General features: G+C 40.7%; 1 protein-coding gene across 9 annotated transcripts in view; it reads right to left on the reverse strand.

Annotated features, from left to right (window-relative positions):
- Nucleotides 1-26,917, reverse strand: part of LOC121293187 (protein kinase C and casein kinase substrate in neurons protein 2-like) — a 123,167-nt gene that overhangs the window by 70,976 nt on the left and 25,274 nt on the right. Inside the window, exon 1 of one of the 9 annotated variants that reach the window (XM_041215977.1) lies at nucleotides 12,166-12,187. The exons of 7 other annotated variants lie outside the window; for them this stretch is intronic. The gene's annotated coding sequence lies outside the window, so the exon portion shown is untranslated. Of the gene's footprint in view, nucleotides 1-11,312; nucleotides 11,537-12,165; nucleotides 12,188-26,917 lie in introns of those variants that run through there. One more of the 9 variants, XM_041215981.1, reaches the window with a different exon arrangement.

Consider the following 26,917-nt stretch of genomic DNA (forward strand, 5'->3'; position numbering starts at 1 on the left):
GGTGAAGCCATGATGTGAGGTATTAGAAGATAAACAATAGGAGCCTTATTAACTATCTCGAGTAGACGGTCTGTCTTGTAAGCACTTAAGAGAGAGTTTAAATTATTCATGTAATTTCCCCAGATCAGAGAAGGGTTTGAAGGCAACTGGAAACAAGGGAAAGTTTGAAGTATCCACATATTTTTAACTTTAAACTTTTCATTTGATCTGAAAAGTAATTGATTTGCATTCCAATGTGAAAACAAATCCTATGTGTCACACTGTCAAGGAGATGGGTTGAAAGGGGAAGTTTCCTTTGATTTATTTATATCTGCTGTTTTCACAGTCTATGAGGCAGTCAGCCTAAGTGAGAAGGCAGTCTGTGTCCAGAGCAGCTTGATAGAGAGAGAAAGAGAGAAAGACAGAGAGAGAGAGTCAGCCAGCAGCAAGGAACAGATATTCCCCCTGGAGCCAGGGGTGCTGCTAATTTGGAACCAGTGTGCAAGGATGTGAGTAAGGCCCATGCTCAAACTGGAGAAATCCAAATTTCTGAGATGTTGAAGTAGGGCTGGAGGATTCACCTAGCTGGATATTAGAGGGAGAATCCCTAAGAAACCTCTCACCTCAGAATATAATATTGCACCCAAGGGTATTCAGGGTGAATTCCTGGGAACTGTGACAAATCTCAATTTGGTTCCAGGAGAATTAAACAACCACTCATGAACCTAACATAAAAAGGGATTCTCGGTTGAAACTAAAAGCAGAATGGGGAGTGTTCTGTTCAGGGTGTTGGTTTAAGATATAAGTGCTTATGAGATATAGTGGTATGTTAGTAGTGCTTGTTTTGACATTTGTCACATTAAAATTAAAGTTTTTGTTTAAACTGTGGAATCCTGTTACATGTTCTTTTCTCCAATGAAATATTGGGAAGATTGAAACCATTGTTCACGGTCCCCACTGCAAGCTCCATTCCCTATTGTTACGATCTCAGTAGAGGCTGGTATCTTTTAAAACAAAATTTGAATTTTCAGTTATTAACTGAAAATTTCTGCTCACCCGGTACTGGATATCAGATGAGAAATAGAAAGGGGCCAAAGATAGAAGGTATGCAATACAGAAAAAAAGTTGAGCTATCTTTGTATCCCAGGATGAGCTTGCAACAGTAAGCAGCTTTCGTAGACAAGAGCAGGATCCAATAGCGTTTAATCTGGTCCAGCCACATCTGGCGGTGAATGACTAAACCCAGTTATCCACCATATCCTTTCAAGACTTCACCATTGGACTTAATGGAGCAGAGATGAGGGCCGTACCAAGGATATTGGATAGGGTAATAGAGAATAATGATTTCACTGGGGACTAAGGCATCAAAGGTGAAGGTGAGGGTGCAGCTCAGCAAATCAAAATCTGCATAAACGTTGTGGCAATTGGAGGGCCAAAGCTTAGACAGTTTGGATTTTGAAAGTGTAGTTCTAAATGAATTGGGGATCGAATGTCTCTCAAGAATCAGCCTCACCTCAGTGTTAGCATAAGACCATAAGACATAGGAGCAGAAATTAGGCCATTCGGCCCACTGAGTCTGCTCCACCATTCAATCATGGCTGATAAGTTTCTCAACCCCATTCTCCCGCCTTCTCCCTGTAACCTTTGATCCCCTTACCAATCAAGAACCTATCTATCTCGGTCTTAAATACACTCAATGACCTGGCCTCCACAGCCTTCTGTGGCAATGAATTCCATAGATTCACCACTCTCTGGCTAAAGAAGTTTCTCCTCATCTGTGTTCTAAAAGGTCTTCCCTTTACTCTGAGGCTGTGCCCTCAGATCCTAGTCTCTCCTACTAATGGAAACATCTTCCCCACGTCCACTCTATCCAGGCCTTTCAGTATTCTGTATTCAGCACTCTTGCCTTCAAGTCAAAGTTGTTGATTCAAGCCCCACTCCAAAGACAGGGACACACAATCGTCAGTGCAATACTGAGGGGATGCTGCAACATTGGGGATTGTTTTTTTCAGGGGCGTCTTGCACAGATTTACAGAAATAACTTGCATTTATATAGCACTTTTCTTGGCCTCAAGACGTCACGAAGCACTTCAAAATCAATGAGGCAGTACTGTTTGCCCAGAGCAAGATATTTTGATAGTGCTCATTGAGGAATAAATGTCGGTCAGGACACTGGGAGAATTCCACTGGCTGACTTCAAATATGCCATGGAATCTTTTACATCCACCCAAACTATCCAACAGGGCCTCGGTTTAATGCTTATATCTAAAAGACAGCACCTCCAACATTGCCTCTGTACTACACTGAAAATTGTGTGCTTATGTCCCTGGAGTGGAACTTGAAATTATGACTTTGACTCAGAGGCAAGAGTGTTAACATGGAGGTGAAGCTGATGCTTAAGAAACATTGGTCACAATGGAGCATTTTCTTCGATTAGATCAGGATAATCTAGCTCATGAATAGAAGTGCCATCAAAGCACAATATCAGTGATGTAATAATCTAAGTATAAATTAAATTAATACATTCACATTTACACATTCTTGGCAGTAAAACAAACATGAAAAACAAACTTAAGCAATGAAATCCAGGCAGGCTGATAGGGAACTTGAAAGGGCATCATTATTCATTGTACTACTGTCAGCTGCAAAGTCTTCCCCTTTTTAAGGCAATTATTCAATCAGTTGCAATAATGTCAAACTCAAGCCGTTTCTCAATATCCCTGACTACCAAATACGCTAATGCTATGTGGCCAGTTATTTTTCACTATGTGCAGGGCTCTTATGCATTTTTTGGAGCTCTTAGCAGTGCAATAGTCATGATCAGCACTGTAAATAGGCAAAAGCGTGATATTAGCAGTGTGTGAAATTCAATTTTGGCAACTCAAGATGAATCTCACCTCCAGGTGTTACAGGAACTAAAGTTGCATGGCATCACCCATTATTAATGATTCAGTTGAATTTGTGCAAATTGCAGGTATCAGCATACCAGATGTGCAATGGATTAGCCTCAAACTGGGAGCGCCGTCGTCTTGATCATGGTCTTTCCCCTGCAATAGTGCTTCACCTTTCCAGCATAGTGCAGAAACTTTCTTTGTATTTGTACACAATCCCAAACAAATTTCTCATTTGTAGAAACATTGCTATTTCTACAAATTAATCTCAAGAGGGGAGTGGTGCTTTTAAAGAGATCAATGCAAGAAAAGATATATTTCACTATTCTGCCATTCTTCCATAATTTGTTTAAAAGTTACTAAACTCTTTCCATCTCTGCAACGTCATATTGTAAAATATATTGGTAATCTACAGAAGGTCTATCTTTAATTCTCCTTGGACATTTGCTCATTTTGACTAGCCTGATGTGACGTTTTCCCTCTTTCCCCTTTAGCAATCACTGTATTGACCATCCATTCATATTTTCTGAAGCTATGAAAGTTGATGATGTCACAAAAAATTTGGCCCATAACTTCCTAACTCCAGGGAGTAAAAACTAGGGCCGGGGGGTGGGGAGCAACCTCAAAGATGCGCTGCGAAGCAACCCCCCAACCCCTCCCTGAAGTTCCCAGGTAAGGGCTACATGGCAATATCCTGAGAAGTTCAAATTTCCCGAATAGTTACCCAGGAAAAGTTAGAAGAATTAAAACCACTTCTAACCCCTGGTAACTATAGTACTGCACCCCCTCCCAACCCCTCCACTGACCATCCACCTTCAACCAACCAACCTCCACACCCAACACTGACCACCTGACTCCATCCTCCTGACCAACCAACACCCCTTCCCCCAGGCTAACTGAACCCCACCTGCCCGACTGCACCCCCCCCACCGACCCCGTCGACCCACCAATCCCCACCCGCCCCAACCAATCAAGCACACCCCCCAATCCTACCCACTTACTTTACAAATTTACCTTCTCCCTGGTTTCTGAAAATGGGTGGACCTTTAAACTTACTTGCTTCAGAGCAGCTAGTGCTGTAAAAAGAGGGTATGGTTTCCTTACCTCCCACTCTCCAGCCTTCTACACAAGGTCTCAGCAACGTGCTGCACTAGACAGTTCTCACCCCGCCTGAGTTGGAAGGCTGGGCAAGAAAGGAGCAGCTGAATTTCGAGGGAAGAAACTAGGAGCAGAGTGGCAATCCAACTCTGATTAGCACTCCATGGAAGTTCAGGCCCTTTGTGTTTATTATTGCCCATGATCAAAGGTTGTTTTTTGTGAGATTAGTGTGTGTTCTTAACCTCAGAGTGGTTTGTCTCAATTTAAATTATTTCAGCAGCAAGCTCATGTGAATTTAAAATAAAGATGATCATTTATCACACTTCTGCCTCAGAGGTTTTAACACGACTTCTCACTCATGCTATCACACACAAATGGATACAGATGAGGAAAAGAGCAATAGAATTACAAGTTGAAATGATTTTAGTCTCCTTCATAGCAGGCCTGCAGTTTCTTAGCTGAACTATATCTGTAGCTGGAGTGGAAGTCAGGTTAAAAACAAGATTTACAGTAAGCTGTGAGGTTTATGGTAGTTGAGTTGCCAGGAAGTCTGCTTTCAGGTGAAGTTGAGTTGCCAGGAAGTCTGCTTTCAGGTGAAGTTGAAGGTTAGAACAGACTGGGGGTCGGGGGCGGGGGGGGGGGGGGGGGGGGGGGGGGGGGGGATTCCTTCTCCTTCTTCAAAAGTACAGCTGCTTTACCTTGGCTGCACCATCTTGCAGCTGGTTAGATGGCTTTTCAGATGTCAGTTGGAATCTCTTATGGTGTTTCTCTGCTCAGAATAGCTTCTGCCGTAACTTTTAAAAGCAGGTACAAACATGGCTGCCTTAACCATGCAAACTATGCATGCCCAAAGAACACTCCCAACTAAGGTAGTGAGTTGGGCCAATACACATCCTGTGCTGTGGCTTTTTACACGAGCATTTGAGATGAGGGACAGCCACAATACAACAAAAGGCTGACGAGACTTATTTCATATTTGTCTAACTCCCATTGAGTTTCGGTGTCTCAACTGCCAATGTTGAGGCAGGAAGACAACTTGGCTGGTATTATAGTCCTGGTTGTTTACAGTTCATCCATAAAAGAAGGATGTGTGCATTTCACAAGTGACTGGGATTGTTGATATTTTACTGAGGTATTTACTTGAGTTTCAGGTCTTATCTAGAGCCGATATTGCTAAAGTCACATGATGTGTTATCAGCCATATTAAAATCTGTTGTGTCCATTTTATAGAATACAGCTTTAAAATTTTTACTATCTTCATGCCTTTACTGGGCATGACAAAGCTCACTTTTAAAATATCAAACTCCACAATTCTAACCTAACATAGTTAACTTAAATGATGTTACTATTTATATTACATACCTATCACTGCAATCTTTTTGGCGTTTCAGTAAATCATATGTAAATCCCCTGGGCTTTCACAAATTTTAACAGGATTTGGCACTATGCAGCTCTAAATAAATTGCTATCATGTGGTCTTCAACCAAAGTTGTATTCATAGATCACAAAATAAAAACAAAAATACCTGGAAAAACTCAGCAGGTCTGGCAACATCTGTGGAGAGGAACACAGTAAACGTTTCGAGTCCGAATGACCCTTCAACAGAACTAAGTAAAAATAGAAGAGAGGTGAAATATAAGCTGGTTTAAGGGGGGGTGGGACAAGTAGAGCTGGATAGAGGGTCAGTGATAGGTGGAGATAACCAAAAGATGCCACAGACAAAAAGACAAAGAGGTGTTGAAGGTGGTGATATTATCTGAGGAATGTGCTAATTAAGGGTAGAAAGCAAGAAAAGCAAGGTACAGGTAGCCCCAGTGGGGTGAAGGAATCAAAAAAGGCTAAAAGGGAGAGATAAAACAATGGATGGAAATACATTTAAAAATAATGGAAGTAGGTGGGAAAAGAAAAATCTATATAAATTATTGGAAAAAAAAAAGAGGGGGGGCGTGGAATCAGAAAGGGGTGGAGATGGAGGAGAGAGTTCATGATCTAAAGTTGTTGAACTCAATGTTCAGTCCGGAAGGCTGTAAAGTGCCTAGTCGGAAGATGTGATGTTCCTACAGTTTGCGTTGAGCTTCACTGGAACATTGCAGCAAGCCAAGGATGGACATGTGGGCATGACAGCAGGGTGAAGTGTTGAAATGGCAAGCAACAGGGAGGTCTGGGTAATGCTTGCAGACAGACTCCATTCTCTCTCCCCTTGTCCAGTCCCTTCCCACCTACATCCGTGATTCTTCTGACACCCTACATCATATCAACGATTTCCAGTTCCCTGGCCCCAACCGCCTCCTCTTCACCACGGACTTCCAATCCCTCTACACCTCCATCCCCCACCAGGATGGTCTGATGGCCCTTAGCTTCTTCCTCGAACAGAGGCCCGAACAATCCCCATCCACCACTACTCTCCTCCGTCTGGCTGAACTTGTTCTAACACTAAACAATTTCTCCTTAAACTTCTCTCACTTCCTCCAAATAAAAGATGTGGCTATAGTTACCCGCATGGGCCCCAGCTATACCCGTCTCTTTATGGGGTATGTGGAACATTCCTTATTCCGGTCCTACTCTGGCCCACTCCAACAACTCTTTCTCCGGTACATCGATGATTACTTCGGTGCTGCTTCATGCTCTCGTCTGGATCTGGAAAAATTTATTAATTTTGCTTCCAATTTCCACCCCTCCATCATTTTCACATGGTCCATCTCTGACACTTCCCTTCCCTTCCTTGACCTCTCTGTCTCAATTTCTGGTGATAGGATAGACTGTCCACCAATATCCATTACAAGCCTACCAACTCCCACAGCTACCTCGACTACAGCTCCTCACACCCCGCTTCCTGTAAGGACTCCATCCCATTCTCTCAGTTCCTCCACCTCCGTCGCATCTGTTCTGATGATGCCACTTTCAAAAACAGTTCCTCTGACATGTCCTCCTCCTTTCTTTACCAAGGTTTTCCACCCACGGTGGTTGACAGGGCCCTTAAACGTGTCCGGCCCATCTCCCGCGCATCCACCCTCACACCTTCTTCTCCCTCCCAGAAACATGATAGGGTCCCCCTTGTCCTCACTTATCACCCCACCAGTCTCCGCATTCAAAGGAACATCCTCCGCCATTTCCACCAACTCCAGCATGATGCCACCACCAAACATATCTTCCCATCACCCCCCCAGCGGCATTCCGCAGGGATCGTTCCCTCCAGGACACCCTGGTCCACTCCTCCATCACCCCCTACACCTCAATCCCCTCCCACGGCACCTTCCCATGCAACCGCAGAAGGTGCAACACCTGCCCCTTTACTTCCCCTCTCTTCACCGTCCAAGGGCCCAAACACTCCTTTCAAGTGAAGCAGCATTTCACTTGCACTTCCCTCAATTTAGTCTACTGCATTTGTTGCTCCCAATGCAGTTTCCTCTACAATGGAGACACCAAACGCAGACTGGGTGACCACTTTGCAGAACACCTTCGGTCTGTCTGCAAGCATTATCCAGACCTCCCTGTCGCTTGCCATTTCAACACTCCATCCTGCTCTCATGCCCACATGTCCATCCTTGGCTTGCTGCATTGTTCCCGTGGAGCTCAACGCAAACTGGAAGAACAGCACCTCATCTTCCGACTAGGCACTTTACAGCCTTCTGGACTGAACACTGAGTTTAACAATTTTAGATCATAAACTCGCTCCTCCATTCCCACCCCCTTTCCGATTCCCCCCCTTTTTTTTCCAATAATTTATATAGATTTTTCTTTTCCCACCTACTTCCATTATTTTTAAATGTATTTCCATCCATTGTTTTATCTCTACCTTTTAGCATTTTTTTGATTCCTTCACCCCACCCCACCCCCCTAGGGCTATCTGTACCTTGCTTGTCTTGCTTTCTACCCTTAATTAGCACATTCCTCAGATAATATCACCACCTTCAACACCTCTTTGTCTTTTTGTCTGTGACATCTTTTGGTTATTTCCACCTATCACTGGCCCTCTAAGCAGCTCTACTTGTCCCAACCCAACCATCCACCACTCCCCCCCCCCCCCCCCCCCCCACCTCCCCTTTAAACTAGCTTATATTTCAATAGATAAAAACAAAAAACTGCGGATGCTGGAAATCCAAAACAAAAACAGAATTACCTGGAAAAACTCAGGTCTGGTAGCATCAGCGGAGAAGAAAAGAGTTGACGTTTCGAGTCCTCATGACCCTTCAACAGGTTCTGTTGAAGGGTCATGAGGACTCGAAACGTCAACTCTTTTCTTCTCCGCTGATGCTACCAGACCTGCTGAGTTTTTCCAGGTAGTTCTGTTTTTGTTTTAGCTTATATTTCACCTCTATTCTATTTTTACTTAGTTCTGTTGAAGGATCATTCGGACTTGAAACGTTAACTGTATTCCTCTCCACAGATGCTGCCAGGCCTGCTGAGTTTTTCCAGGTATTTTTGTTTTTGTTTTGGATTTCCAGCATCCGCAGTTTCTTGCTTTTATCTTTGTATTTATAGATATCTGGTTAACTGCTAAATTATTAGATATGCTGTGGTTGATGGCTTTTTCAACTGATGTAAAGATAAATCTACATAATGAACTTACCAGCAAAATTTAGCCCATGGAAGAAAGGGTAAAGTATTAGTTTCAATACAAAGTTAGCTAATGATAGGAAGCAGAGAGCAGTGGTGAATGATTGGTTTTCAAATTGGAGGAAGGTATACAGTAGAGTTCCCCAATGATCCATACAATGGCCACTAGTTTTCTTGATATATATTAATAAGCTAGAATTGGGTATGCAGAACACAATTTCAAAGTTTGTAGATGATGCTAAACTTGGAAGTATTGTGAACTGTGAGGATGGTGATAGACTTCAAGAGGACATAGAAAGCTGGTGGAATGAGTGGACACATTACAGATGGAGTTCAGTGCAGACAGATGTGAAGAACGAGGGGGAGCATCATAAAAGAGGCACAATTTTAAAGCAAGTGCAGGAACAGAGACACTGGGTGGGAGGGGGGTGTGTATGTGGGTTTGTGTACAAATTGTTGAAGGTGGCAGGACAGGTTGAAAAAGTAGTTAATAACGCATAGAGCACAAAAGCAACAAACATATGATGAGCAGTTTATAAAACACAGTTTCAGCCTCAACTGGATTATAGTGTCCAATTCTGGGCACCACACTTTAGGAAGGATGTGAAGGCTTTAGAAAGGGTGCAAAAAAGATTTATGAAAATAATTTCAAGCTTGAAGGACTTCACTTATGTGGATAGATTGAAGAAGCTGGGTTGTTCTCCTTAGAGAAAGTTAAGAGTAGATTTGATAGGGGTTCAAAATCATGAGGAGTCTAGACAGAATAGACAGATACACACTATTCCTATTTGCAGAAGGATCGAGAACAACACGCTATCAAATTAAGCTGATTAGCAAAAGAACAACAGTGACCTAAGAAAAAGCTTTTCTATGCAGATGATGGTTAAGATCTGGAATGCACCACCTGAGAGTGTTGGAGGCAGATTCAATCGGAGCTTTCAAAAGGGAATTGGCTAAGCACCTGAAGATAAAACATTTCCAGGGCTATGGGGAAAGGGCAGGGGAGTGAGACTAGCTGGGTTATTGTTGTCAAGAGCCAGCATAGATATGTTGGGCCAAATGGCTTCCCTCTATGCTGTAACCATTCTATGATTTTATTATCTACAAAAAGAATTCAAGCAATTGCATTATTACAGCACATTTATGATGTTGCAAAGTACTTTAGGACCAACTAATTACTTCTGAAACTGTCATTTTTATATGGGTGGAAGTGGCAGGCAATTTGCACACAGGAATGATATATAAGTAACCAGTTAATCTGTTCTGGTAAAAACAGAAAAACTGCGGATGCTGGAAATCCAAAACAAAAACAAAAACAGAATTACCTGGAAAAACTCAGCAGGTCTGGCAGCATCGGCGGAGAAGAAAAGAGTTGACTTTTCGAGTCCTCATGACCCTTCGACAGAACTTGAGTTCGAGTCCAAGAAAGAGTTGAAATATAAGCTGGTTTAAGGTGTGTGTGGGGGGGCGGAGAGAGAGAGAGAGAGAAGTGGAGTGGGGGTGTGGTTGTAGGGACAAACAAGCAGTGATAGAAGCAGATCATCAAAAGATGTCAACAACAATAGTACAAAAGAACACATAAGTGTTAAAGTTAAAGTTGGCGATATTATCTAAACGAATGCACATTTGTTTAGATAATATCACCAACTTTAACACCTATGTGTTCTTTTGTACTATTGTTGTTGACATCTTTGGATGATCTGCTTCTATCACTGCTTGTTTGTCCCTACAACCACACCCCCACTCCACTTCTCTCTCTCTCTCTCTCTCCGCCCCCCCACACACACACCTTAAACCAGCTTATATTTCAACTCTTTCTTGGACTCGAACTCAAGTTCTGTTGAAGGGTCATGAGGACTCGAAACGTCAACTCTTTTCTTCTCCGCCGATGCTGCCAGACCTGCTGAGTTTTTCCAGGTAATTCTGTTTTTGTTTTAATCTGTTCTGGTGTTGCTTGGGGGAAAATTAAACACTAAGTGCCTTCAGCTTCAAATTGCACCCTAAGATCTTTTACCCAAGGCTGGCAGTTCTTCAGTGTAAAGTCTCATCCAAAAGACAGGATCAGTTAATGGTAAGAAATGATAGAGCAGTAGAAGGAGATAAGGTTGAAACATTAAGTTTGAAACATTTAGAAAGATAACTGAATAATGTGATCGTTGAATTAACTGATATAGAGTGGTAGGAATTATTCCAGGCTTTGAAGGGTTATTTTATGAAAAAAGGTACAAACAACTGGACATATTTTCATTGGAGAAATGAAACTGAAGGGAGGAACAAGACAGATTTTCAAAATAATGAAAGGTATGGATGAGGAGGAAGAAAACAACCACTCTCTTGGCTAAGAAGTTAGAGGACACAAATACAAAATTCACAAGCCATGAGCTAAACTAGGATTAGGAGAACTCTTTCCTCCTGCTCCCCCTCCTCACCATTAAACTGTAGCTCAATAAATGCCCACTGAGAAGTACTAAGGATTGAAAAGATATTAAATGCTTGATTTCCCCCTCGTATATGGGGGTGAATTAGAGTTCCTTAAAGTAGCAAATCAACAAGCGGCACATGTGGATAGAAAACCTTTGATTAAATAGTGATATATAATGCATCCAGCAGTCTTGTGGGTTTAGCAGCCTTTTTTTTAGCTGGGTCTTTTCTTGCATTCTTCTGCAAGTCATGATCTTTTCCACAATGTTCAGGAAACAGAAGTGGGGGAGGTTGGGGGAATGGACAAAAATAATGTTTCTTTCAATTCTTCAAAGACTCATTTTTCTCACTATGAAGGCCTTTTACCTTGATCGTTTGACCTCGAGTCATTCTTCATCCAATGACATTACGGTCTCAGTCATCTCTAATCTCCAGCGGAACTCAAGATCGCCTTCGTTGCTGAAGCTGTAGCCAAGAAATTGGCTTTCCTTTTTCATGCTCTGTGGACTGTAGCTCGTAGCCAGTGTTTGTTTAACCAGTGGTAAACCCTAAACGAATTTTCACGCTCATGTTTTCTTTCCTAACATAGAAACATTTGGCCCTTCGAGCCTGCTCCGCCATTCATTATGATCATGGCTGATTATCCAACTCAATAGCCTGCTCCCACTTTCTCCCCATATGCTTTGATCCCTTTCACCCCAAGAGCTATATCTAACTCCATCCTGAAAACATACAATGTTTTGGCCTCAACTACTTTCTGTGGTAGCGAATTCCACAGGCTCACCATTCTCTGGGTGAAGAAATTTCTCCTCATCTCAGTGCTAAATGGTCTATCCCGTATCCTCAGACTGTGACCGCTGGTTCTGGACTCCCCCACCATCGGGAACATCCTTCCTGCATCGACCCAGTCTAGTCCAGTTAGAATTTTATAGGTTTCTATAAGATCCCCCCTCATTCTTCTGAACTCCAGCAAATATAATCCTAACCGACTCAATCTCTCCTCATATGACAGTCCCGCCACCCCAGGAATCAGCCTGGTAAGCCTTTGCTGCACTCCCTCTATAGCAAGGACACCCTTCCTCAGATAAGGAGACCAAAACTGCACACAATATTCCAGGTGTGGGCTCACCATGAAAAATGAGTCATCCAGCAACCTTCTCTCAATTGCAGACCAGATAACAAAAATAACTTTTTATCCTACAGGTGACCATTCACTCACCTCTAGCCTTCATTCCTCTCTCCCTCTGTACACCTTTTTTAATCTATCGTTTAGCATTCCACTACAGTCAGTGCTAATTTGAAGTTTCTTCTTAGCTGCAACCAAGCTGTCCTACATAGTGTATCTTCATTTGCTTGCCGCAAGTGCTAATCAAAAGCTAAATTCCATTCCAGTAAATACTTTATCTTTCAAAAGCCAAAAACTTTAAACACCAGCGTTCCAAACTGATTACAGATTGACTGTTTTTTTTTTAAAAGGAAACTCCTCTTCAGTAACATGGTCAAATTTCTTATCTGTCACATCCTGTCAGTTACCCCCATCTGGCTATTTCATGACATCACTAGAGAAGAGCTTCTATATTAAAAACACACCGACCAGTGTTTTATATTTCAAAATTTAAACAAGTTGATTGACTTGTTAGTGCACACAGATTATGCAAACAGTTTGCAAAACTGCAATGCAATATTTTTCCAGTTAAGTGATTCTACATTGTTGACGTATAAGTAAGCTTCCTGTCTGTTCACTTTTAAGTTTCCCCTTTTAACATCATTCAGTTGTTATAAAACACCTGTTGGAAATTATCTTTTACATCTGTACAGTACTTTTACATCTCTTCTCAAAGTTTAAACTGTTGCAATTAAAATCCAAATACTCCATTGTCTTGCAGCCATTTTGATTATTCTTGTTAATTCACTTCAGGCCAGAAATTAATGTGCATGTTTTTAGAAGTTCTGATTTTTTTCTTTTTCTGATGGCATTTGTAAAATCACCTGAATATCAACTTACTATAACCCTTCTTTTTATTAATTTGGAAAAAAATGCTATAGACTACTACTCTTGTATATAAAAAAAATCTCAAAAACATAGAGAAAGTTCAAAGTATTATTTTTCCAGAAGCTTTTTATCCCAGGCAGTATGACAGGTGCTACCAAAATTGTGCACTCAAATAAAAATTTAAATTTTGTTTAAATACAAGGAATAGATAGAGTATAAACACTTCAAAGTCCCACCACTGTGCTTTAAGGAGTTTGCAGTATAAGTACCTTATTCCATGAGCATAACTATCATCAAACTGATGGTAAGGACTCTATATTTCCAACTCCTACGCATATTTTCATTAGCCTAATGAAAATTTGGGTTTAATATTAAAAACAACCCACAAAATACAGTTCTTTGTTACAGGTAACAAAGGAATGTGAGAGGGGAAACAGTGCAGATGCTTATTTTTCAGAGGATGTTGGGAACTCATCAGACACAGGCCTGGAGCTGTTCTCCCTGTAAATGGCGAAGCCAGCTTGTGGGGAAAAAGAACCTGGCTGAACTAAAACTAAGTAATAAAAGCATCACTTGATCCTTTCCAGCTTAACCTCTTTGAAATCTTTCTAGGTGCTGGTTATGTGAAATACTACAGAAGATTACTCAAACCAGAAAGTAAATTAAACTTTCCAGCCCTCTGAGGGCTGTTGAAACTAACCCTTTAGTTTGTCATGGAGGCAAATCTTCCGACATTCAAACCATCATGAAAATTGCAAACATTCCATTTAAGACGAAGAGAATAATTTATAAAATTAAGAAGGTGGGACTGTGGCTCTGGAATATAGGCATGACTGGGTGTCAAAAGTTGGTTAGGATGTATAAGCAAATCATGGTACAAGCTGCACTACTGGCTTATTGCTGCTCCACTGGCTCTATCAGCTTTATCAAGAGTACATTTTACTTCTTTAGATTGACCTTCATATCCTCAGGTACCTGCAGATATCCATTGTTAACGTGTTTTATATGCATCTTCAATTGGGTGTAACAATCAAGCATTAGGCCCCTTTTTAAAAATAAAACTTACAAAAGGAATTTGCGTTTGCTCCAATGTACTTGAGTTTTGCTCTGCCATTAAAGCTTGATACTGATCAAACAGTCAAGAATGGAGACACACACCCATCCTGGATAATCCCTCAATAAAGAGAAATGAGCCAAAAGGGTCTGCTTTCTCTTAATGGCAGCTAGCAACAGTATCACAGGAACAGAAAAGTAAATTTAAAAATGCATCATATAGTGCCTCTCATATCTTCAAGATGGCCCTAAACACTTCACATCTTAGGGTACTTGAAAAGGGGAAAGAAAGATTCAACAGAAGTTACAAGAGCAAGGTTGGCGAGGGATCAGATGGAGTAGCTGTCAGAGGCACAGGAGAATAAGAATTGAATGATTATAGACCTTACCAATTGTTTTGACTTGAACAAAGGTGATGAATGACACTCCATTACCGTAGCTTTAAACAATTTCATTTAATCACACATGTACAAAGTGCATTCAAAGCAGAGTCACAATTTGACCTATAAAAAGCAGTCCTTTTAACATGGCGAGTACAAGTTGACTGCGTCACATGAACTATTCTGTTCACACCCAACCATCATATGAACACATGGTTCAACTTTGCTCATGTGGAAAAAATTTTCCGTGTGACTAATGTTCAGCAGTTTTCTTAGGAAAACAAACTATTATTTGTTGGATATGCTGATGTCTCAGATAGCAGCAATAGTAGAATCCCCAGTACAACAGCTAAGAAAAGCAAGCATGCCAATATGAACTAAAAGAATGGAATTAAGTGCAGTATTATTTAAAAATAACTCAATCCACAGAAGAGCCGTCACCATGACAGAAATGTAACAATCTGGACAAGCCAATGTACGAACATAAGAAATAGGCAGAGAAGGCCATTTGGCCCACTGAATCTGCCCTGCCATTCAATCAAATTATAGCTGATATCCTACCTCAACTCTATTTTCCTGTCCCAGCACAGGCCCCATGCACAAGTCAGTCACTTTAAATTACCACGCATGTGAGCTGCATTAAAAAAAATCTAGTGGAGTTTAACACAAAGAAATTGTTCGTGCACTCAAAAAAGAGGGGGAATGTTGCCTGTGAGGCAGCCCAAAATAGGGGTGATAAGGATGGCCACTAATAAATCTAATAAAGAATTCAGGAGAAACTTCTTTACTCAAGCTGGTTACAATGTTGAAGTTACTACCTACATAGTTGAGACACATGGCGTAAATGCATTTAAGGGAAAGCTGGATAAGTACATGAGGGAGATGAATAGAAGTATATGTTGATGGGGTTAGCTGAACCAGGATGGGAGGAGGTTTGTATGCAGCATTAACACCAGCATAGACCAATTGGGCCAATGGACTTTTCTGTACTGTAACTTCTATTTAATTCTATGCAACTTTAGCAAAATTGCAAATAATCCAGATTTACAATCCTGAATAAAATATTGCCTTTAAGGGCTTCAAGTGGAATTTAATGAATAAACCATTTAACCACCCCAGTCGCTGGGGTCAACTTATCAACTGTAGTTAATTTATTTTTAGATTTCCTTGTACCACTGGTATTTTGTCCTCTTCTGTTGTGAAAATGATGCAAAGTGCTCATTTAACAAGTCAGCAATTTCATTATTGTCCACTGTAGTCTCACCTGCGTCTGTCTTTAATGGGTCCAACATTCCCCTTTACCACTATCTCAATATATTTATAAAACCTTTCTCCACTTATCCCCTCTAATAGTTTAAATCTTTCCTCACTGCTCTTAAGTCTTACTGTTTCCTCCATGGATAACCACTCCAAGCAACAGTGACCCTCCTCTGTGTCACTCTCACCTGCTGCTTTCCCACCTTGCCTTCTGATAGTCATCTAGTTCCCCCTTGCCAACTTAGAAGCCCTAGTAAAATTGGGAATCAGAGAAAACTCCCTACTGATAGAGTCATGCCTTGCACAAAGGAAGATAATTGTGATTGTTGGAGGCTAATCATCTCAGTCCCAGAACATTGCTGCAAGGGTTCCACAGAGTCGTGTCCTAGGCCCAACCATGTTTAGCTCCTTCAATGATCTACCCTCCATAAAAAGGTCAGAAATGGAGATGTTTGGTCCTGAGATACTGAGGCAATCCATGCTCGCATACAGCAAGACCGGGATAACATTCAGGCTTAGGTTGATAAGTGGCAGGTAACATTTGTGCCACACAACTGCCAGGCTATAACCATCTCCAACAACAGAGAATCTAACCATCTTCCTTTGATGTTTAATGGGATCACAATTATTGAATCCCCACCAACAACATCCTGGAGGTTACCATCGACCAGAAACTGAACAGGACCAGCCATATAAATACTGTGACTACAAGAGCAAGTCAGAGACTGGAATTTTTGCAGCAAGTAACTTACCTCTTGGCTCCCCAGAGCCTCTCCACACGAGGGTAATAAACATCGGCCTTACCAGTGACACCTACACGCCATGAACAAATAAAAAAACCTTTCAACTCAAAACATCCTGTAGGGTGACAATCCTTTGGATGTCTGCACCAGAAACTATTTTCACTCCCAAATATTACAGTGCATACTCAGTTGAATCCCAAGCTGCACAACTTTCTGCTTGAGGAGCATAATCTTCACACACGTCATGCATATGGATTCACCCTGCATGGTATGCGAGTACAGGAAAGTCGATATCTTTATAAATTTCTGGTTAGGTCATAAGCTTATTGCATCCAAGTTCTGGTCGCCACACTTTAGGAAGGATGCAAGAGTCCTTGAGACGATGCAGAGGAAATTTGCATCTGCTCATGACCATGTACGGACGGTACTAATGTCTCACGGTAGAGCCTGGCCCTAATCACCTTGGAAATCCTTTGCCATTGGACAATGGCCCCACTCTTGAGATTGTGTGGTCATTGGTGTGCAATGACCACAGAATGAAGAAAAAAATCACTCAACAGCATCTTGCACTTGTCCAAATGAGGTTTGGGACCTGGAATGTCAGGACCCTCATAGACAATCCCAAAGGTGACAGCACAATCTGCAAATCACTCACTGGACTCATCAGCCATCTCAGAACCTATCAAACCAGAGGGGAAGCAAGTCATCCTCAACACTGAAGAAAGTGCCTAAGAAGAAGCAGAAAAGGGGATTTACCAGAATGGTTCCAGGGATGGGCTACAAGGTTAAGTTGGAGAAGGGGGAGTTCTTCTTGGAGCAAAGGAGATTGAGGGAGATTTGATAGAGGCATACAAGGTTATAGTAAGCTTAGACAATGTAGACAAAATAAAAGCTGTTCCCATTAGTTGATCATACAAGGACAGAGGACACAAATTTAAGGTTGTGGGCAAGATATGTGGCAGATGCATGGAAGAACATCTTACACAGCGCAGGTAATGGCCTGGACCTTAGTGCTTACGAGAATGAAGTGGAAATTGGCTAGACACTTAATAGAAATAAATTTGCACGGCTACGTGGTAACAGTGAGGGAATAGGACTGACTGGATTGCTCTACAGAGAGCCAGTATGGATCGATGGACTGAATGGCTTCCTTCTGTGCTGTAATAACTTAATGACCTGCATCTCCTTCAGCCATCAAATGCTGCACTCTCTCATCACTTGGCCACAGGCTCCATTTGTTGCCTCTACATTTACTTCAGTTCTCTCAGATTCTGTCAACTTCTTTTGTTCCACGCAGCTTCTGCAAAACCTGAAACAATTTATTTTCCCCACATACCTGTTACCTTTATGTTTAACTGAATTTTGGCTGCAGTCCTTCAAGGCCTCCTAAACACAAACAATTTGATGCCTTACTCCACTTCGGCAAGATCCCAGGCCTTGTTCAATATGTCCAAGCATGCAATCATAAGTGCTATACTTTGTATAAAGTACAATATCATCTGCATCGTCAAAATTGCTGAATGCTTACAAACCAACATGGTGCTCCAAGATCCAATCTGTGGATAGCAGAAATGGATCAAGGCTGCTGATGTATCCTTGTTGAATTCCACTGTAATAATAGAGAAAGCTGACAATTTTTACTACCTTGAGAGTTCATTAGACAGCTCAGGTGTCTCTGAAGAGGAGCTGCACCATTAAATAGAGATCACTAGAAGTGTGTTATCTTGACTTGTGGAAGTCAAGAATCAAACTAACAATCAAATTGCAGGCATCCCAATCAAAGTTCCCTCCAGACAGGTACATTAGTCAATGATGATCAAGAAGCACTTGGACCCAAAGGACCTAAAAAATCCCAACTTAGGCTCCCATATTGCATGGAACAGCACATAACTCGGGTGGCTGGAAACACTGCACATGCACTATTCCGCCCGAGTGGCGCAGTGGACAACAGTTGTACTGGTCATGTCCTCTTCACTTTCAAATCAACTGCTGTATCTCAAATATTGAGCCAATCCACATACAAAATTGCAAACAATGCTAGCTATTAAATTTTGTTTGTATGGACCTTTCAATTTATTTGAGTATGACTTAACTGAATATTCTACCTTCCTTGCACACTATCATCCCAAGCCAGTTAGTTGCAAAATCTTATTTGTATAAAAATATTTCAAATTACTAGAAGTACTAACATTTCCAGGAAGAATGTTCAGTAACTCTTATCTCCTTTGTGTATGAACACACAGTACAAAATAATCTTAGTAAAATGACCATGTCATTTGTGCATGAAATAATGGTGATGAAAACAATGCATGGTTCTTCTCCTTGATAAACTGGCTGACATTTAGCACCCCCTTGAAAAGAAAGAGCAACAGAAAATTGCACAAAAAATGCTCGAAAAGTTAATAGGATTCAGGTTTATATTCTTCATGTTTCTGGTCTATTACCAGCAATGACTGTAAGGAATACCAACTCGTTTGTATGCTGTAATACTAAAAATGGAGATGATATTTTACTGCGCTTCAGCTGGCAGTTCTGGTTTATGAAGAACATGGTTCATTTGAAACCTTGAGCAAAACCAAACACATTTACTGTGGTTTGCTTGTATATTAGGAATGCAACCTTGCTAACCCAGAAAATTACCAAATTTCAGTAGGAGTTATGTCTCTTTCAGCTCATTTAATGTCATCAAAATCAATGGATAGTGCTAAAAATGATTGAGATCCCAAGATACTTTAAATAGCAAAAAAAAACATTCAGTGTAAAGAATTTTTCTGCAGGAAACCAAAACAGTCATATCATAAATGGTGCTTGTTTTACAACTTCGGGCTTGGTACTGTCAACATCATTTAATCTCAGGAGAAAAACAGGTCTAAAGTGCTCCAAGTACAAAAAAGGGATTATCTTAGATTACTTTGCAGAATGTTAGGGTACCAATTTGGGCAGGAAAAAAGAATCACGTCCTCACCTTTGGCATCCTTTCTACATAAATGCCTGTTTCCACATCCCTAACCATGTGTTCTGCACAATCCATGACACTAACTTTTCAAGAACCAATACTCTTCCACGATCAGACAATGGAAAGGCAAGCTTACAGAAAATTATGCATTATTTTCCCTTTCCCATATCTCCATCCAAGGGGGAAAAAAATTGAACTGGGCAGTTTTAAATAAAGATAAAAAAATTGCTATATGTTTGCTAAAGACATAATTTTCAGTGTTTATTGGAAAGAAATGTTATTTTCCCTGGAGTCATTTTGATCTAACTAACTCCCTCAAGACATTCCAAAACCTTTTTAAAAAACATTCTGCTCACCAAGATCAAGTATATGAAAACTGTAGAATAGAACACTTCCAACCTCATGTACCGTAAGCATGATTAGATTTTGTATATTGCTTCAAACTTCGCTCCTAGTTTCAACCCTAACTTTATTTCCCTCATTTTCCACTTCAGCCACACTGAGGCTCTCTGAGATCACCAATTTAGTACTGAATGAGGAACAACTTCTGGTTCAAACAAATATCAAAAAAAACTTCATTGGTAAATGATAATATGCAGAGTTATGTCATTCCAAATACAACGCCACTACTATAACTTAGATCGTAAACTTTCGTTTTCAGGCTAATATACAAATGCCTTCAAATGGTAAACACTCAGATATCGACAATGAAATCTGCAAATCGGTGAAGAAATATACTTGGCCTTACAACTGCTTACTCATTTGAATTTCATTATCATTAAAGAAACTTTAAAACAAAAACTACAGCAGTAAAAAGATGCTGGTTTTAAACTGTAATGATGTCTTATGTTTCAGTGCTGCAATATACACATTCCACGCTCTGCAGTGCAGCAATATACACAACAAATTGTAACTTTCCTTTCAAGAGGAAAACTTCTATATCATCCTTACTTTGTAGATGGTATCTGACATGAAACAACAACCTTTCTTTAATCCAATGCATATTATAAGGCAGTTATGCAATTCAGGAAACAAATCTAATTTGTTTATTCAAGATAAATTTAAATAAAATAATTTCAGCAACTTAGGTAGAGGAGGCCTTTGGGCCCCTTGGGGTCCACTTACACTGCGGCTACCCATCTGAGCTCAGAAGCTGTCGTTCTGGTTTCAACCATGGAAATCTCTGTTTATATTGCCTGGCCCCTGCCCAGCTGGAACTACCTTGTTTAGGAAACAGCTCGGCAAAGGTCCAAATAAACAAATCAGCTGAACTGCTTCCCTAAAAATTAGAAACTGAAATGTTTACACAGAGGGGGGAGCTGGTACCTTTGTAGGAGATCATTTCTCAAATAATTGACCCTGCTAAGCATTTGTCATATCAAGTTCAACACTGCAATGGATTTATACTCCCTGTAAAACTGAAGCATTGTGGAATTAGAACCAGGAAATCACTTTGTTCTAATGCTAAGCTTTCGGTCTAAATGCATTCTTAATATTACACAAAGTCTTTCAACAGAGATTTTTGGTAAAGCAACATTGTACATTAGCAATGTGATTATCTGCACAAATCTTTGCTCAGTTATTTATATAAATAAATAAATCTGACTAGCACATAAAATACAGTACATACTTCAGTTAATGCTATGGTTGCAAACAATCTGTTTCAGCCTGAGACAGTGGCCAATAGGGTTAGGTACCAAGAAACCTATAATATTCAGTACATTCGGAAAATAACAAAGCTATCACAGTGGTGTATCAAGGATGATTCCCTGCACTTTGTCATCAACCAAAGACTCTGGATTCTAACTTTTAGAATTATTAACATGACTATAGTTACGTTCTGTAGATAAAGACCAGCCACACCAGGCTACTGTAATCATGGTTATGTAAATACGTTTGCTCGTTTTATGCATTTTCGGCATGTTTTAAAGGTTTTTTAAAAAAAATTCAAACTGTATTCTAACATATGATCTCAATCAATCCAGGCTGCGTATTCTCCTGACAAAATATCTTCAATGCAGTCTCATTCTCTTCTTACTGTCTGAAATAGGGATAGGTAGAGAGGGAATGATAAACATAGCAAGATTAAAAATCTCAATATCAATGTTTCTCCTCAGAAAATAAACAACCTTCATGATTCAGATTTTGAAGGCATTCGATCTAGTTTTACTTCAAACATTAAATATGGGTCCACTGCATAACTATTTAATAATTTGCAAATTGCTGCTGTCACCCTAAGGAAGTGTTGTTACTTATTGTTGTCAGGTTGCTCATTTACTCAAAACTGACTTAGAAAACAAATTGTTTGGTAATGGGTTCTTGCCCTGATCCCTTTCAGTGAGGAGGCTAGATCTGTTCAACTCTGCACAAAATCTGGCTGGATTCACCTTCCGGCTGCTTTTTTTTCCCATCCTGGTTAAAACATTCCTCCTTAAGGTATAACAATAGTGGTATTGTCACTGGACTAGCATTCCAGGACCCAGGGTAATGCTCTGGGGACCTGGGTTTGAACCCCACCAAGTCAGATGGTGAAACTTAAATTCAATAAAAATCTGGAATTAAAAATCAGAAGACCACCACAAAACCATTGCCAATTGTCGTAAAAACCCATCTGGTTCACTAATGGGAAGGAAATCTGCCGTCCTTACCTGGTCTGGTCTGTGACTCCAGACCCACAGCAATGTGGTCGACTTTTAAAGGTCCTATGAGCAAAGGCAATTAGGATGGGCCTGGTTAGTGAAGCCCACATCCCATGACTGAATAAAAAAATTACTGCATAGGCACCTCGTTCCCCAGCTTTAAGCATCTGAGTTCCACAAAATGTATAGGGGTGCAGTATTTAATATGACCAATGTTAATTTTAATTTTTTTTTGTGTAAAAGTAACCATTTTCAAAATGCACTTGGGAAAACATTGCTAATTTAAACCATTGCCAATCATGCAGGAAATAATTTCAGCAAACAAAATGGCTCTGGTTAGTGTCTTGTGCAATACTTTGATTAAAGAAAAAACAAACTTGCAATTATATAGTGCATTTTATTTTTTACTTTAAAAGTAAACTCATTGCATGAAAATACAGCAGCCAATTTGCACATAGCAAGGTTCTGCAAACAGCATGATATAACAACCAGATAATCTGTTTGTCTGGTCTGCTGTTCTACATAGTGGTAGAAATGAGGCTATCACCTCCATTTCTGAGTCACATTTATACAATGAAGCTGGTGAAAAACATAGCAGAGAACTACTGATTGCAAACTTTTACATATAAACACTGTTTCATACCCTGCTTTTTGTCAGTTTTGTGCCCCAAAGCAAAATTCTGAACAAGTGAATCTTGTCTGTCAAATAATTATTAAAAAGTTAGCAAAGTGATAATTTTTGTAAATTTAATTCCAATTTTTAGGTCCATTGGTAGAATTTTCCCCATTACTTGCTGTTTATAGTTGAAGAAAAGCTCAACTTTTTACTGCTGGTCCACTGCTTTCCTGTTATTAATTTTCCGGCCATGAAAACAGATTTGTGCAAGGGCAAAAATATTCAGAAGGTATGCAAACAGCAAGCCACATAGACAGTGCTCTTCTGTACTTCAACCTGTATAAATATGGCACAATGCTTCACATATAGAGCTAAACCATCAAGCAATGTTCTAGGAGTGAATCAAACAACATCTGCCATTTGTTAGTTTCACCCTTGCCCGTTTAATCTCAAAAATATTTTGTGTCACAAGCTGCTGTAAGTAGGAGCTAGAAAACTTCCAACGAGAGATACTGGGCATTTGGAATCTATGTGAACATGGAAAGCAAGTTTCACCAGATTGAAAGATTGCAAAATGAATAGTACAAGAACTGAGAAGGATGTGTAAATTAGAGCGGGTGAATTCAAAAGGAGAAATAAAATAAGCTAACTAAACATCGGATTAAGAAAGAGAAAAAAGTGCAAAAGGTAAAGTCTTAAAAAGTTTATTTTATTTCAACAATTAAAACCTGAAGGAATGCAACAATAATTTTTTGGTGCCAAGGAGGCACATTGGCAGTAATTAACATTAATTAAGTTATTAAAAGATCTGACAACTAATCCAGCCTTAATTAAATGGCTTAGAACAGGATGCTTGTGACATTTCAAAGCAGCTCTAACTTTGTGGTGTTTTGTTTGCACTTATGCTGTTATGATCCTAGCTGATGTTACTACTGGACAAGCCGGATCCCAGGGTGGAACCCGGTTTGATGGATCCTAACTTTTATATTTTGCTTAGAAAAGTGGGGGGCGGTTACTGAAAAGAATCACAGGAGTCAGCTGATGAACTTTTAAGAATAAAAGATTAACTATATTACAATACTCCTTCACCCACAAATATACCTATACAGATATATAGATTCATAAGGATAACACAAATTACAAAAGCTACCTTCTACTCTCATGTTCAATAGTAAGTACACAGTCCATGTAAACCAAAAGGGGACCTGTGGTCAGGCACACCACACTTTGAAACCAAGTGTCAGATGCTATGGTTCCCTCATCAACCCCCACCCCCACAGCCCCAGACACTTGTCACACAGTGAGCCAACCAATCTCACTGAACTTCATCTTTCACACGAGGCTTTCCAATCTCCACTCTCGAAGAACCCGCTTTGGAATCTCAGCCCAAACGACGTTTTCTCTCGGACGCCTTTCACCTCCAGGGTTCGAATTCTCCTTCCGACGTTCCTCTCCCCTGGATCACCACGTGCATTCAAGCTTTGCCTTCCCTGCACTCTTTCTCAGATACTCAGCCATGCCAACAGAACACCACTGCTTCACATGACCAAAGTAAGGAGTCAACGACCTTTGGCTGTCTCCTTGGATCTTCTGGTTTCTCACAAGCCTATTTTTTTGCTTTAAGTCCGCATCCTGCAGCTTTTTCCCTTTAAGCTTGGAGCCTTCTTCTCTGCTCCTTACTTTCACTGAACAGGATCTTTTTCAGGTTCCTGCTCTTCTCCCTTGACTTCACTTTTTTCCTGGGACCTTTCTCCTGGCCCACTCCCTGGTTTTGGAACTTTTTTTTCATTCTTTGGGACCTGTTTCCTGCAGTTCCCTCTCCTGTGTCCAGCTTCTCCTGACATCTGCTTCCAACTGAACTGAAACTACTTTTCTGTTTTTCTCTCTCTGTGGGTGCCTCCCTCTGGGCCCCTGTTGCTAGACAACAGCATAGATTTTTCTACCTTACATTTGTTTAAACTTCCCTTCAAGAGTCATAAAACCCCATTAAAATGCAGACATCTTTTAAAGTGAAACTAAAACTCCAGTTCCCCCCTTTCTTAACACACCAATACAGAAACACAAATCAAACTTAAACTTAAAGCTAGAACTCATCCCTAACACCCACAATTACAACTTACTTAAACTATCTCTGGTTCCTAACAATGCAAATACAGCAATTTCACATTGTTCAATGCATTCCAAAGGTGAGCCAGACAGCAAGGTACTGTTTCCATGAAACTAACGGCAAAGCAGCACAACTCAGAAAGAAACTTTGGATTTTCACATTTAACTGCACTTTCCATGACCTGAAGTTGCAGTAGTATTTGTGCATCATTAAAGATACAGTAAATGATTGATAATTATATAATTCTTAACCACCATTCTCAACATTTCAATCAAGCTGGCATGTTTCCAGATGGATTACCCTTTCTTTCACATATTGCACTTACCAGTGGGTTTGGCCTATACATAATTCTACACCTTCTCAGAGTAACATGCAGCAGAAAGTCTTTATACCGTACAGGCAGAAGGGTCACAACATAGCCATTGAGACAAAAGACAATAAAAACCATAATCTTATTTGAAAGCTCGGAATCTAGAAAACAGAGACCATATAGACCTACACAAGGTTCCTTAAATAAGAACAAATGTTTGGCGTGCTATTATGCTGTCAGAATCTCTCCGATAAACATTTGTTAGTTCCATTTTGAACTGGGAATTCAATTGGCTGAATCTTCCAATGAGAAGCAATCACTGTAGGATTGCCACTCTTCTTATTTACTTACCTTGCACCATTAGCTCCACATTTCCTGCCCAAACTTCCAAACCAAGTATCCTCAGAAGTGCAAAGCATAAAGTCCTCCTTCACAGTGCAAAATCATCACAAGAAGCCAAGCTGTGCCCTCTTTTTACAGCGCTAGCTGCTGTATTCTGTTAAGTTTAAAGGTCCCAAAGCCACTTCGAGAAGCTACGGAGAGAAATTAGGATGGCAGGGATGTGAGTGAGGGAGCAGGGTGGCAGGGGGTGGGTGACAGGGTAGGGTGGATCAGGGGTAGTCAGGGTTCCAGTGGGTGGGTGGGGTCAGTAGTATAGTCAGCCAGGATTTACAACTGTGTTTTAATCATTGTAACTTTTCCTGAGTAACTATTCTGGTAAGCGAGTCAGAACCATCCGAAGTCTCCAACTTTAACTCAGAGTTTTGGAGGGCTCCAGACACAGGGGAATTCACCATCAGAAGTCCAAACTTCCCAGGAAATTCCCAGGGAGCCCTTGTGTTGCCACCTCCAAAAGCATCTTCCAGGGCTGCGCTGGCTCTCTATAGGAGTAATTTAGCTAGTGCCACTCCCTTACCTTCTTCCCTAGCCCTGCACATTCATCCTTTTCAGATAACAGTCCAATTCCCTCCTGAATGCTTCGATTGAACCTGCCTCACCACAGCCTTACGTAATGCATTCCAGATCCTAACCATTCATTGCATGAAGATATTCCTCATGTCGCCATTGCTTCTTTTCCCAGTTACCTTCAATCTGCCTCCTCTTGTTCTCAGTCCTTCAACCAAAGGGAAGTTTTTCCCTATCTACTCTCCAGAGACCCTTCATGATTTTGAATACCTTTATCAATTCTCCCCTCAACCTTCTCTTCTCCAAAGAAAACAGTCACAACTCCAATCTATGTAACTGAAGTTCCTCATCCCTAAAACTATCATAAATCTTTTTTTTCACACACACAAATGTCTTCACAGCCTTCCTAAAGTGTGGCGCTCAGAGCTGGATGCAAAATTCCAGCCAAGGCCAAACCAGTGTTCTATATTAAAGCCTAGGATGCTGTATGCTTTATTAATTGTTCTCTAAACCTGTGCTGTAACACTCAATGATTTATGCAAATACACACCTATACAATCATCAGACAAAATCTGACATCAACTACATAAGCGATTGGCTAAAACCAGTAACTTTAAGAAGGTGGATTAAAGAGGAGGGGGGATTTAGGGAGGGGCTTCCAGAGCTTGGGGCCTTAATAGCCGAGGCATAGCTGATTGTGCAGCAAAACGAAATAAGGGATGCACAGGAGGTCAGAATTGGAGGAATGTAGAGCCTTCAAAAAGGTTGTAGGATGTTACAGAGGTAAAGAGCGGAAACTACAAGGATTTGAATACAAGGATGAGACTTTTAAATACGAGGTGCTGCATGTTTGGGAATGTAGGTCAGTGAGCACAGGGGTGATGGGTGAACAGGACTGGATAGAACATGGGCAGAGTTTTGGAGGAGCTAAAGTCTATGGAAGGTGGAAGGTGTGAGGCTGCCAGGAGAACATAACAATTGAGTTTGGATGCAACAATATCTTGTACTTGC

Source organism: Carcharodon carcharias, chromosome 21 (genome assembly GCF_017639515.1).
Source record: "Carcharodon carcharias isolate sCarCar2 chromosome 21, sCarCar2.pri, whole genome shotgun sequence".
NCBI classification, from domain to species: domain Eukaryota; kingdom Metazoa; phylum Chordata; class Chondrichthyes; order Lamniformes; family Lamnidae; genus Carcharodon; species Carcharodon carcharias.